This window comes from Leucoraja erinacea, chromosome 30, assembly GCF_028641065.1.
Source record: "Leucoraja erinacea ecotype New England chromosome 30, Leri_hhj_1, whole genome shotgun sequence".
NCBI classification, from domain to species: domain Eukaryota; kingdom Metazoa; phylum Chordata; class Chondrichthyes; order Rajiformes; family Rajidae; genus Leucoraja; species Leucoraja erinaceus.
The window spans coordinates 15,998,940-16,011,557 of NC_073406.1; positions in this window are offsets into that span (position 1 = coordinate 15,998,940).

Genomic DNA, 12,618 nt, shown 5'->3' on the forward strand with positions numbered 1-12,618 from the left:
GAGGTCGGATGAGTTTTGTGCAGGTTGGTTCTGAAAGCTATAGAGAAGTGGTTATTCCTGAACCTGGTGATGTAGGACTTAAGGCTTATATACCTTCTGTATGATCGTTGCTGCAATAAGCAGGTATGGCCCAGATGATGGGGATCCATGTTGATAGATGTGAACTTGACTCAGGACCTCGGGTAGATGCTTTTGAAGGTGGGGTTTGGTATGCCCATTAGAATATTTTCTACAGTGCATCTGTAGTGGTTTGTTGTAGTATTGGGTAAGATGCTGAATCTCTTTCCACTTCTAAGAAAGTACAAGGGCTGGCGTTTCGCTTTCTTGATTACATCTATGTGTTGTGGCCCAGGACGGGTCACCCGCGATGTTAATGGCCAGGAACTTGAAGCTGCTAACTCACACCACAATTTGCAAACTCCACTTGGACAGAACAGAGATCAGGATTGAACCTAGGCCACTGTGCCTGTGTGGTAGAAACTACGTTGTGCTATCTGAGGGAGTAGAGGGTCATGGGCTCGAGTGCAAGAGGAGCTTGAGGAAGTAATATGTTGGGTTGGGTGATCTTGAAGATTTCCATGAAGGCAAGGTCCAGGCTTCTGTTTGCTTCTCACAACGCAGGACATCCCAACAGTGTTTTGCAACCATGAAAGTACTCAGTTTTGGTTTAGTTTATTGTCACATGTACCAACGTACAGTGAAATGCTTTTGTTGCATGCTATCCAGTCAGCAGAAACACAATGCATGATGAATATTGTTGAATTTTGGTTATTATTTAATTTGGGAAGTGTAGAAAGAAACCAATAAGATGGATGAATAAGATTACATTTACTAATGTGTTCATTTTTTTATAATTGCTCAAATCATTCTTCAGTGAAACATTCTTGTTGGAAGATATGAATCACAATTATTCTTATGATTCCTATCAAATAAATGATTGTGGTTAGGAACAGCCAATGGCTCTTCAATTTACACTGAAAATATCATTAGTTGCAATAGCCATTGGGTGCCTTTAATCATAGCCGACTGCAGTTTCAAGCATTGTACATCAGATTCTCTTAGTTCTTCTTACAATCATTTCATTAACATATTCCAAAGACTCTTTCACATTGCAATTAATTTGATTAACGTACTTTATACAATTCCCTGGAATAATTGACCAAAGTGCTGTCATAATTGTACTCAAATTACTCATAACTGTAAATACTCAAATAATAGGTCTTGTAGTATGGTTTGTCTATAATCCTATTTGTCCTCAGCTTGATTGCATTTCATATTGTTTTCCTCCCACTACAAGCATGTTTACAAAATTCTCATTCTGATACTTATTCCAGTTGAGCACATAGCTCATTCCAATTGAGCATAATGGGATGTTATTTATGTGTTTAGAGGATATGGTCTTTGATAAGGCATATTACCCATCCCAAGCTAGCTGTGAAAAGGTGGCAGTGAGACACTTGGTGAAAGTTCTCCCACATTTGATGTTATTAAGCTGGAAAGGGTGCAGAGAAGATTTACAAAGGTGTTTTTAGGACTCAAGGGCCTGAGCTATAGGCAAATGTTGTGCAGGTTGGGACTATATTCCTGGGAGTTTAGGAGGCTGAGGGATGATCTTACAGAGGTGTAGAAAATCATGAGGGGATTAGATAGGGTGAACTCATAGTGTTTTTTACCCAGGGTAATGGAATTGAGATCCTATGGACAGGTTTGTGAAAGGGGCTTGATTTAATAAGAACTTGAGGGGCAACAGTTTCACTCAGAGGGTCGGTAGGTATTTGGAACGAGTTGCTGGAGGTGGTAGTTGAGGAAGGCACTATAACAGCATTTAAAAGACACATGGAAAGATATATAGATAGGAAGTTTTTAGAGGGATACAGGCATAATGCAAGCAAATGGGACTAGCTTAGATGGGGCATCTTAGTTGCCATGGACGAGTTGGACTGAAGGGCATGTTTCCATACTGTATGATTGTATGACAGTGCTGTCAGGGAGGGAGTTCCTCGGGGAGGAACTCACTGATGATCTTGATGGAATGACAACTCATATCCAAGTGGGGAAAGCATGCAACTTAGAGGTGAACCTGCAGTTGGTGATGTTCCAATGCATCTGTTATCCTTTTATTCTGTCAGTGATAGTTGCAGTGGGAGGTGTTGACAAAATAGCCTTGGACAGTGACTGCAGTGCATTATGTAGATTTGAAGTCACAGTAGATGGAGTGATGATGGATGGAGTGAATGTTTATCTTGGAGAGTGGTATGTCATCAAGCTAATTGGTCCTGTATGTGTTGAGCTTAGAGTGCTCTCGGAGTCACTTGACACTGATTGACACCTTTCACATTTCTCTGGAGCAGTGTACTATTTTTGGTCTTTGTGCTTACTATACTCTGTTTAGTGTAGTTAAAGCCATTGGACAAACCTGTAATACATTAACAAAGATGCCACCAGCATTTACAATGTGGTGTTTGAATTTGACCCAGCATGAATCCCAGTCTTCCACTGGGCTTTATTCATGTGGAATAATACAGCTGAGGAGAAATAATTTCAAAATTTAGGGCAGGAATTTGACAGATCAAAACCCCAACCTTTAAACCAATGAAAGTACCACTATTAATTTCCTTGGTAGACAAAAATGCGGGAGAAACTCAGAGGATGAGTTTCTTAAACTATTTATTTCATCGAGATTTTCCTTCAACTTGTGGGGAAATTATGCTGTCATAGATTGCCATTGATGTGACAGAGCTCCCTCATTTGTGATCTTGTGATATAAGGCCAACTTGTGATCTACCTGTTCAAAGGCATGTATAGAACTGTAATAAGGTAACAAAGATGTCAGTATCATCCTTGTGGAATCTGCATCATTTACAATGTGCACTGATGGCTTTGATTGTGTGTACATACCTTGTCCTGTAATTTTATTATTGATTCACTGTCAATGTCATGTAAGATCATGAAATGAAGTCTTATAGGATGTCTGCCACATAACTCAGAACTTGATGGCTATTCTCCAAGCCAAGAATCAGTGTTTCAGGTTACCTCCGAAAATAATAATCAAACAATATATACCGTAAAATAAAACAAAATATTTAAGGTCCATTCACATGTGACATTTTGAAATCCAGTGCATTGATTTTATATATTTTGAAGAAATAGGAAAAGTTTAAAACAAGTATATTCTGCACACAAGGAGTTGGTTGTTAAAGAATGTATACTACACACCAAAAACTCATTTTACATGGTGGAGTTTGTAACCGTTTCATCTGAAACTGACAGCATGGACGAAAACCTCTCATTGTGAGGAAAGTTTAAGAATAATTAAACTCGAAAAGCCCCAAAATAGTGGGCATGGTGGTACTAGAGAGAAGGTGATTTAGTTTAGAGATACAGCGAGGAAACAGGCCCTTCGGCCACCGAGTCCGCACTGACCAGCGATCCCCACACATTAACACTACCCTACACACACTAGGGACAATTTTACGTTTACACCAAGCCAATTAACCTACAACCGGTACGTCTTAATTGGAGTGAGGGAGGAAACCGAAGATCTTGGAGAAAACCCACGCAGGTCACAGGGAGAATGTACAAACTCCGTACAGGCAAGCATGTGTGGGCAGGATCAAACCCGGGTCTCTGGCACTGAAAGGCAGTAGCTCTACCGTTACACCATCATGCTGCCCAGCGAATTGAGTTAATATGATTATAGAAATACCTGAACACTAATTTTGACAAAATTATCATCCTAAAATCTAAGTTAGTTAAATCAGATAAACTGAAGGGGTGTTGACCAAAGGGCATACATTTTCCCAATGTATCATTATCAATGCAAACTTGTCCCAACAGCTCTGCACAGGGCCAAATTTGGAGTGCATTGCCAATGTTGTTGGGGACCATCTGTTGGGCTGGTACAGAGTATTTGAGTCAGCCTTCTCTGCTGCAAGGAAACAGGTCAAGGAAATGGAGTGACACAGGCTTTAACATTACACAAAGTGCTGGGGTAACTCAGCTGGTCAAGCAGTATCTCTGGAGAACATGGATAGGTGATGTTTCGGCTTGTGACCCTTCTTCAGACTGATTGTTGGAGGACTGTCCTTTTGTGTAAACCTGCATCTGCAGTTCCTTGATTCTGCAGATTGTAAAACCGTTGCCTCGATACTGGATCCCCACTTCAGTCCTGACCTTGAGTGCTGTCTGTATGGAGTTTGCACGTTCTTCCTGTGACGAGGTAGACACAATAGATGGCAGATGCTGGAATCTGCAGCTAAAGAACGAGACGCTGCATCAACGCAGTGGGTCAAGCAATATCTGTGGAGGGAAATGGACAATCAACATTTCAGACCAAGACCCTTCACCTGGATTTGGATCATCAGCACATTAATTGCCACAATAAATTGCCCCTAGCGTAAAAAAAGGTTGTAGCATCTGCAGGAAGTTGATGAAGGCAGCTTGTTGGCTGTATAGAGTAAAAAAGTAAACAATCTGGTGGAGAAACTCCGCAAGCCATGCAGCATCTGTGGAAGGAAATGGACAGGCATAGTTTTGTAGGCGGAAAAAAAGTTCAGTTTCAGTTCAGTTTTGTTTATTGTCACTTATACCGAGACACAGTAAAAAGCTTTTGTTTGCATACTAACCAGTCGGCGGATGGGGCAAGAGCTGGCAGGTGATACGTGGATCCCAGTGAGAAGGGGTGGATTGGCAGATGGAGACAGAGAGATCCAGAAAGCGGAGCGAGAAGGCAGGTTGAATTTGTGGATATGGTGGAAGTTAGTAGCAAATATATAACAGTGGCAGATTAAACTTATTCCTCAAAATTGTTCATGTGCAGTTTTGCCTGCCAATCTTTGATTTCCATTACCAAAGCAAGTTTGCATCCTATTGGCATTTCTTCAATTGGCTCTTTATACACACAAATTGTCTTTGACTTTGCTATAAATTGTTGTGTTCAAAACTTTGGAGAGGGACTTCAACCAACATCCATTTGCTTTGGAGATAAGGAGTGCCATGCAGTGAGCCACATCTGACACTGTAGGAGCAGTAAAGAGTGGTAGATTATGGGGCAAACCTTTCACAAAACTGTTAATGTTAGTTTTATTAATGTTAGGTTTTGCTTGGCTGAATACTGCTAGCTTGTTAAATTCTTGTGTATTATTCTTAGTTGTTGATGACAGGGTATCTTCACTTTCAGCTGCTGTGCAGTGCACCAACATGCCTCCAGGCCTGACACTCCTAAATTGGTATTTTATTGTACTGTGATGTTTCAAAGACAACATAAATGGTGCAAGTCATTTGATGTGGCTTACATCTGCTCAAAAACGGGCACATTCACTTCCCGGGTGATATTTTAGATAGAATTGCAGTGTCTGACTGCAAATCATTCTAAAATTTGGCAAGAATGCAGAGAAGATTTACGAGGATGTTGCCAGGACTCGAGGGTCTGAGCTTAAAGGAATTTGTTTGGCATGCTAGGAGTTTATTCCTTGGAGTGTACGAGGCTCCCTTATAGAAGTGTATAAAATCATGAGGGGAATAGATAGGGTAGATGCACCATCGTTTCCCTAAAGATGGGGAATCAAGAACTAGAGGATATTGTTTTAGGATGAGAGGGGAAAGATTTAATAGGAACCTGAGGTGTGGCTTTTTTAAACACAGCGGATAATGTGTATAATGGAATGAGCTGCCAGAGGAAGTAGTTGAGGCAGGTACAATAACAACATTTCAAAGACAGATAGGACACAAAGTGCTGGAGTAACTCAGTGGGTCAGGCAGCATCTCTGGAGAACATGGACAGACAATGTTTTGGTTCGGGACCCTTCAGGAACATTTAGACAGATACGTGGATAGGAAAGATTTGGAGGGACAAGGGCCAAATATAAGCAAATTGGACTAACCTAGATGGGGCATCTTGGTCAACGTGGACAAGTTGGGACAAGGGGCATGTTTCCATGCCATATGTCTGTCATAATCAATTTTAACACTGCTCGCCCGTCAGCAAAACTGAAGCAAGTGATTTATCAACCATTGTCCCACTTGGATCTGATTGCCTTGAAATATAACAACATCCATGTCAATAGATTATAGCAAAGGCAATAATGTGTAGCTGGACTGGTGTTTTCTTAGATAAATAAGATTATGGTCAAGTGATTCTGCTGCATCCTATGGTGTTTGTAACTCCATCCTCTGTAAGCAGGAACTGTGGGATATCCAAGCAACTAAAGTCAAGTGGCAAGGCTGTTGTGGAATTTGCCATAAAAACCTGATAGAAGCAAATCAATCCGTGACATTCAAAGATAAGCTAGCCAAGTACATCATTTTCTGGATGACAGAGGCAGGCGAAGGTAGGAATATTTTGAAATTGGCCAACAAGAACCTAATAGACTGAGGAACCGTCTAAGCTGTGGTCATTATATTTCCTTAGTTATTTCCTTCCCAGGCAATACTGAGCTGCATCATTGCCCATCTTATCGGAAGTTTAGACTTCCCACATGTCTTGGATTTCAAGCTTCAGTGCTATAAGAACCCGCACCACTTACCCAAGGACTCACTAATGGACCTTATCTGCCTGAATTTCCACAAGTCCCTAGTCTCTTCCTGCCCACTCTCCAGCCATTCCAGGTGGAGTGTTGGCTGGCTGCATGTTATAAGATCTCTCAATTAGACTTGCTGTGAAAGCTTCTTTGCTACAGGTCTGGGGAATTTACTGAGCCCAAGAGAATATATCCTAGTAAGCCTCTCGCACCTTTGGCAGATCTCTGATCCATAGACAGTTCTACCATGGAAGCTCTGGCTTTGTTAACAGCAAGACGAGGCTTGTGAAAGGTTTCTGCAAGGAATGCTTTTCTTTCCACCACTTAGTTCGGCAATTACACAAATGCTTTATCTCTAGTGCAGGAAGACTCACTCCTTTGTACAATGTAAAGATTTTACTTTATGGCAGCTATATGACTGTCAATAATTGTTTATTTCCACAGTGTGACGGGTGGATTCTACACATCGAGGAGCTGTAGAATCATATTTAGAGCTCGATTTGAAAGACTTCTGTATTACATAAATTTACCATTATAGTCAGATCAGTGCACACCATTTGAGGAATCTATTAACAATGCCATCCATCCGTGTAACCATCAGCCGAGTACTAATTATAATAATGAAGTATGCTATCTAAACTGTAGCTTCTTCCCAATAGCCATCAGGCTCTTGAACACCACACGACACTTACCTATAACCATATAACCATATAACCATATAACAATTACAGCACGGAAACAGGCCATCTCGACCCTTCTAGTCCGTGCCGAACACGTATTCTCCCCTAGTCCCATATACCTGCGCTCAGACCATAACCATCCATTCCTTTCCCATCCATATAACTATCCAATTTAGTTTTAAATGATAAAAACGAACCTGCCTCCACCACCTTCATTGGAAGCTCATTCCACACAGCCACCACTCTCTGAGTAAAGAAGTTCCCCTTCATGTTACCCCTAAACTTCTGTCCCTTAATTCTCAAGTCATGACCCTTGTTTAAATCGTCCCTACTCTCAGTGGGAAAAGCTTATCCACGTCAACTCTGTCTATCCCTCTCATCATTTTAAAGACCTCTATCAAGTCCCCCCTTAACCTTCTGCGCTCCAAAGAATAAAGCCCTAACTTGTTCAACCTTTCTCTGTAACTTAGTTGCTGAAACCCAGGCAACATTCTAGTAAATCTCCTCTGTACTGTCTCTATTTTGTTGACATCCTTCCTATAATTAGGCGACCAAAATTGTAACCATACTCCAGAATTGGCCTCACCAATGCCTTGTACAATTTTAACATTACATCCCAACTTCTATACTCAATACTCTGATTTATAAAAGCCAGCACACCAAAAGCTTTCTTTACCACCCTATCTACATGAGATTCCACTTTCTGGGAACTGTGCACAGTTATTCCAAGATCCCCCTGTACACCTGCATTCTTCAATTCCCTACCATTAACCATTTACACCCTATTTTGATTTGTCCTGCCAAGATGTGGCACCTCACACTTATCAGCATTAAACTCCATCTGCCATCTTTCAGCCCACTCTTCCAACTGGCATAAATCTCTCTGTAGACTTTGAAAATCTACTTCATTATCCACAACCCCACCTATCTTAGTATCATCTGCATACTTACTAATCCAATTTACCACACCATCATCCAGACCATTGATGTACATGACAAACAACAGTGGACCCAACACAGATCCCTGTAGCATCCCACTCGTCACTGGCCTCCAACCTGACAAACAACCATCCACCATTACTCTCTGGCATCTCCCAATCAGCCACTGTTGAATCCATCTTGCTACTCCATCATTAATACCCAACCATTGAACCTTCTTAACCAACCTTCCATGAGGAACCATGTCAAAGGCCTTACAGAAGTCCATATACAACATCCACTGCTTTACCCTCATCAATTTCCCGAGTAACCTCTTCAAAAAATTCAAGAAGATTAGTCAAAGATGACCTTTCAGGCACAAATCCATGTTGACTGTTCCTAATCAGACCCTGTTTATCCAGATGCTTATATATATTATCTCTAAGTATTCTTTCCATTAATTTGCCCACCACTGACGTCAAACTAACAGGTCTATAATTGCTAGATTTACTCTTAGACCCCTTCTTAAACAATGGAACAACATGCACAGTACGCCAATCCTCCGGCACTATTGCCTTTTCTAATGACATTTGAAATATTTCTGCCATAGCCCCTGCTATTTCTACACTAACTTCCCTCAATGTTCTAGGGAATATCCTGTCCGGACCTGGAGACTAACCACTTTTATATTTCTCAAAAGAGTCAGTACTTCCTCTTCTTTGAATCTCATAGTTTCCATAGCTACTCTACTTGTTTCCCTTACCTCACATAATTCAATATCCTTCTCCTTGGTGAATAACAATGAACTTTTATGGTCTGTCTTTGGTTGCACTAAGGACGAGGGTTTTTTTGTAACTAGTATTGTGGTAATTACAGATACATAAACAATAGGTGGAGGAGTAGACCATTCGGTCCTTCGAGCCAGAACCGCCATTCAATGTGATCATGGTTGATCATCCACAATCAGTACCCCGTTCCTGCCTTCTCCCCGTATCCCTTGATTCCGCTAGCTCTAAGAGCTCTATCTAACTCTCCTTTGAATGCATCCAGTGAATCGGCCTCCACTGCATTCTGAGGCAGAGAATTCCACAAATTCACAACTCTCTGTGTGAAAAACTTTTTCCTCATCTCAGTTCTAAATGGCCTACCCCTTATTCTTAAACTGTGGCCCCTGGTTCTGGACTCCCCCAACATCGGGAACAAGTTTCCTGCATTTAGCGTGTCCAATCCCTTAATAATGTTATATGTTTCTATAAGATCCCCTCTCATCATTCTAAATTCCAGTGAATGGAGCCCAGTCACTCCATTCTTTCATCATATGATAGTCCCGCCATCCCGGGAATTAACCTCGTGAACCTACGCTGCATTCACTCAATTAATTTGTTGATTTATTTATTGTATATTATCTGTGGATACTGCGTTTACAAGCCTATTATGTGCTCCAAATAAGAATATCATTGTTTCATGTATCTTGTGTTTTATCACTGTTGGCAGACCGTACAGACTCTATACAGACAGCACCCGTCGTCAGGATCGAACCCACGTCTCCGGCACTGCAAGCGATGTAAGGCAGCAAATCTACCGCTGTGCTACCCTTTAGTTTAGAGATACAGTGCATAAACAGGCTCTTTAGCCCACCGAGTCCGCACTGACCAGCGATCTTTGTACACTATCATTATCCTACACACTAGGGACACTTTACAATTTTTACCGAAGCCAATTAAAGCCATACGTCTTTGGAGAGTGGGAGGAAACCGGACCACCCAGGAAAAACCCACGTGAGCATGTACAAACTATGTACAGACGGCACCCATAGTCCGGATCGAACCTGGGTCTTTGGTGCTGTTAGACAGCAACTCCGCACTTCACTGGGACTTATCTTCTAGCAACAGTGTCCCCAAAACCACCACTGATTAGATTAGCAGGACCCTTATCATCGTGTCTTCCAAAAGTGCTTAGACTGCTGTATATTTCTGATCCCCGGCCTGAGGTTGCTCTTAAAGAGCTCAAATGCTTGTGAATTTTTCATGTCCTTTACATATTTTTCTACCTTTCACAAGTCCAGATATCAACCCAATCCTGCCCCCTGGGCCCGCCTGTGGGTCCACATTCTCCGGTTACCCAACCCCACATCCCTGACTGGACCCACTTGTCTCAGGTCAGCTGTAGCAGTCGCGGTTCCGTTAGTCCTCTCCAATTTTGCAATACCGCAACGTGACCATGCAGAATATGGTACAATATCCATTGAATCCACCTACACTTTGCGTTGGCTCGGGTAAGCAGCCAACATATTCATGGATCATTTTCACTCCAGTTATTCCCTCTTCTCCCTTATCCCATCAGGTAGAAAATGCAAATACTTGTACTATCAGATTAAGGAACAGCTTCTTCTCCTCTGTTATCAGATATTGAACAATACTCTCATAAATTAAGGTGTAGTTCCGATCTTCCATCTTCCATCCTGCCTCATTGTGGACTGCACTTTCTCTGTAACTGTAACGCTGGATCACTATATTCTACACTCTAGTATTTTTCTCTTTGCGTGCATGTGTATGGTTTGATTGCACGGAATGGTATGATTTGATGTTTTTCACTGTATTCTGGTACATATGCCAATAAAAACAAATTCTGCACCATTATTGCCTACCTCCCACTATTGTTCCTCTGCCTATTAGTCCACACTTCCCATTAGTCCACACTTCCCTTGGACTTATCCTACAGCAGTAGTGTCCCCAATCCATCTCTGATTTGATTGACGGGTAGAAAAAAAACAACACCATTCTTGCCTGCAGCCCACTTGCAGTCTGTCTGCCTTCTTAGCCCACACAAGGATAGATGCTTTTGAATTTCTAGATCCATGCATTTCATAGCAGAAGTCACAGATTACAAACAAAATGGCAAATATCTACAACAACAGAGCATGGATAAAATTTTAAAAAATCACAAAGGAAAAGGAATATTTAAGAAAGAACTGCGGACGCTGGAAAAATCAAAGGTAGACAAAAATGCTGTGATGGGGCGACCAGAAGTGCACATAATATTCTCAGTGCTGAAGTCTTGAAGACAATAGTAAAGGCTGGCTTCTCAAAACAGAAAATGAAACTAAAATGAAGAGCCTGTATCTCGAAACTAAAATGATTTTATCACTAAAGTGATGGGGTGGGAGATTGCAACCTTCACGTGACTGTGTTTCGACACCCTGTTTCGACGAATGCAATCAACCTGGTGTGCACAATCAAATAAGATCAAATAGAACAAGTTGTCTTACAACTTTAGGCTGTGCACACGCATACGCAAGAAGAAGAAGAAGACTAAAGTGATACCACTTAGCGATATAAATTTTGATTACAAGTTGTCAAGTAACCTCTGCATTCCCTCTCTGCCCCTCGTCCACCATAGTCATCCTGCTAGTTCCACTGTTCGCACCCATATATCCCTTCATTATCACTTCTTCCCCAGCCAACAATGGACCATTGTGGGCTCCACCTTTCCTTGGTCATTGGTGCCAGCTCTGATTTGTTCTGAACCTTTTCATACCTCTAGTTTCCCTCTCCCATGAGGCTTTGGAGAGGGTGCAGACCAGGTTTAACAGAGTGCTGCCTGGATTAGAGGGCATTGGTTAAAAGGAGAGGTTGGACAACTTGGATTGCTTTCCTGAAGATCTGCTGAGGAGAGATAAGTTAGAGGTATATACAATGATGAGGCATAGACAATCAGAACCTTTTTTTCCCGGGGTGGAAATGTCAAAGACTAGAGGCATAGCTCAAAGGTGAGAGGGACAACTTTTTGAAATGTGCGGGGGGCAAGTTTTTTACACGGAGGGCGGTGGGTGCCTGGATGGTGCACGAGGCAGGTACTCTCGGGGGTGTTCAAGAGGCTTTCAGATAGGAGCGTGGTTATGTAGTGAATGGAAATAGAAACATAGAAACATAGAAATTAGTTGCAGGAGTAGGCCATTCGGCCCTTCGAGCCTGCACCGCCTTTCAATATGATCATGGCTGATCATCCAACTCAGCATCCCGTACCTGCCTTCTCTCCATACCCTCTGATCCCCTTGGCCACAAGGGCCACATCTAACTCCCTCTTAAATATAGCCAATGAACTGGCCTCAACTACCCTCTGTGGCAGAGAGTTCCAGAGATTCACCACTCTCTGTGTGAAAAAAGTTCTCCTCATCTCGGTTTTAAAGGATTTCCCCCTTATCCTTAAGCTGTGACCCCTTGTCCTGGACTTCCCCAAAATCGGGAACAATCTTCCTGCATCTAGCCTGTCCAACCCCTTAAGAATGTTGTAAGTTTCTACAAGATCCCCTCTCAATCTCCTAAATTCTAGAGAGTATAAACCAAGTCTATCCAGTCTTTCTTCATAAGACAGTCCTGATAACATTGATCGGCATCATATTCGGCACGGTCATTGTGGGCCGAAGGGCCGTGCTGTGCTGTGCTGTTCTATGTAACGTTGAATGATTTGGTAGCAGCATTGAGCGGCGGTAGGCGGGTGCA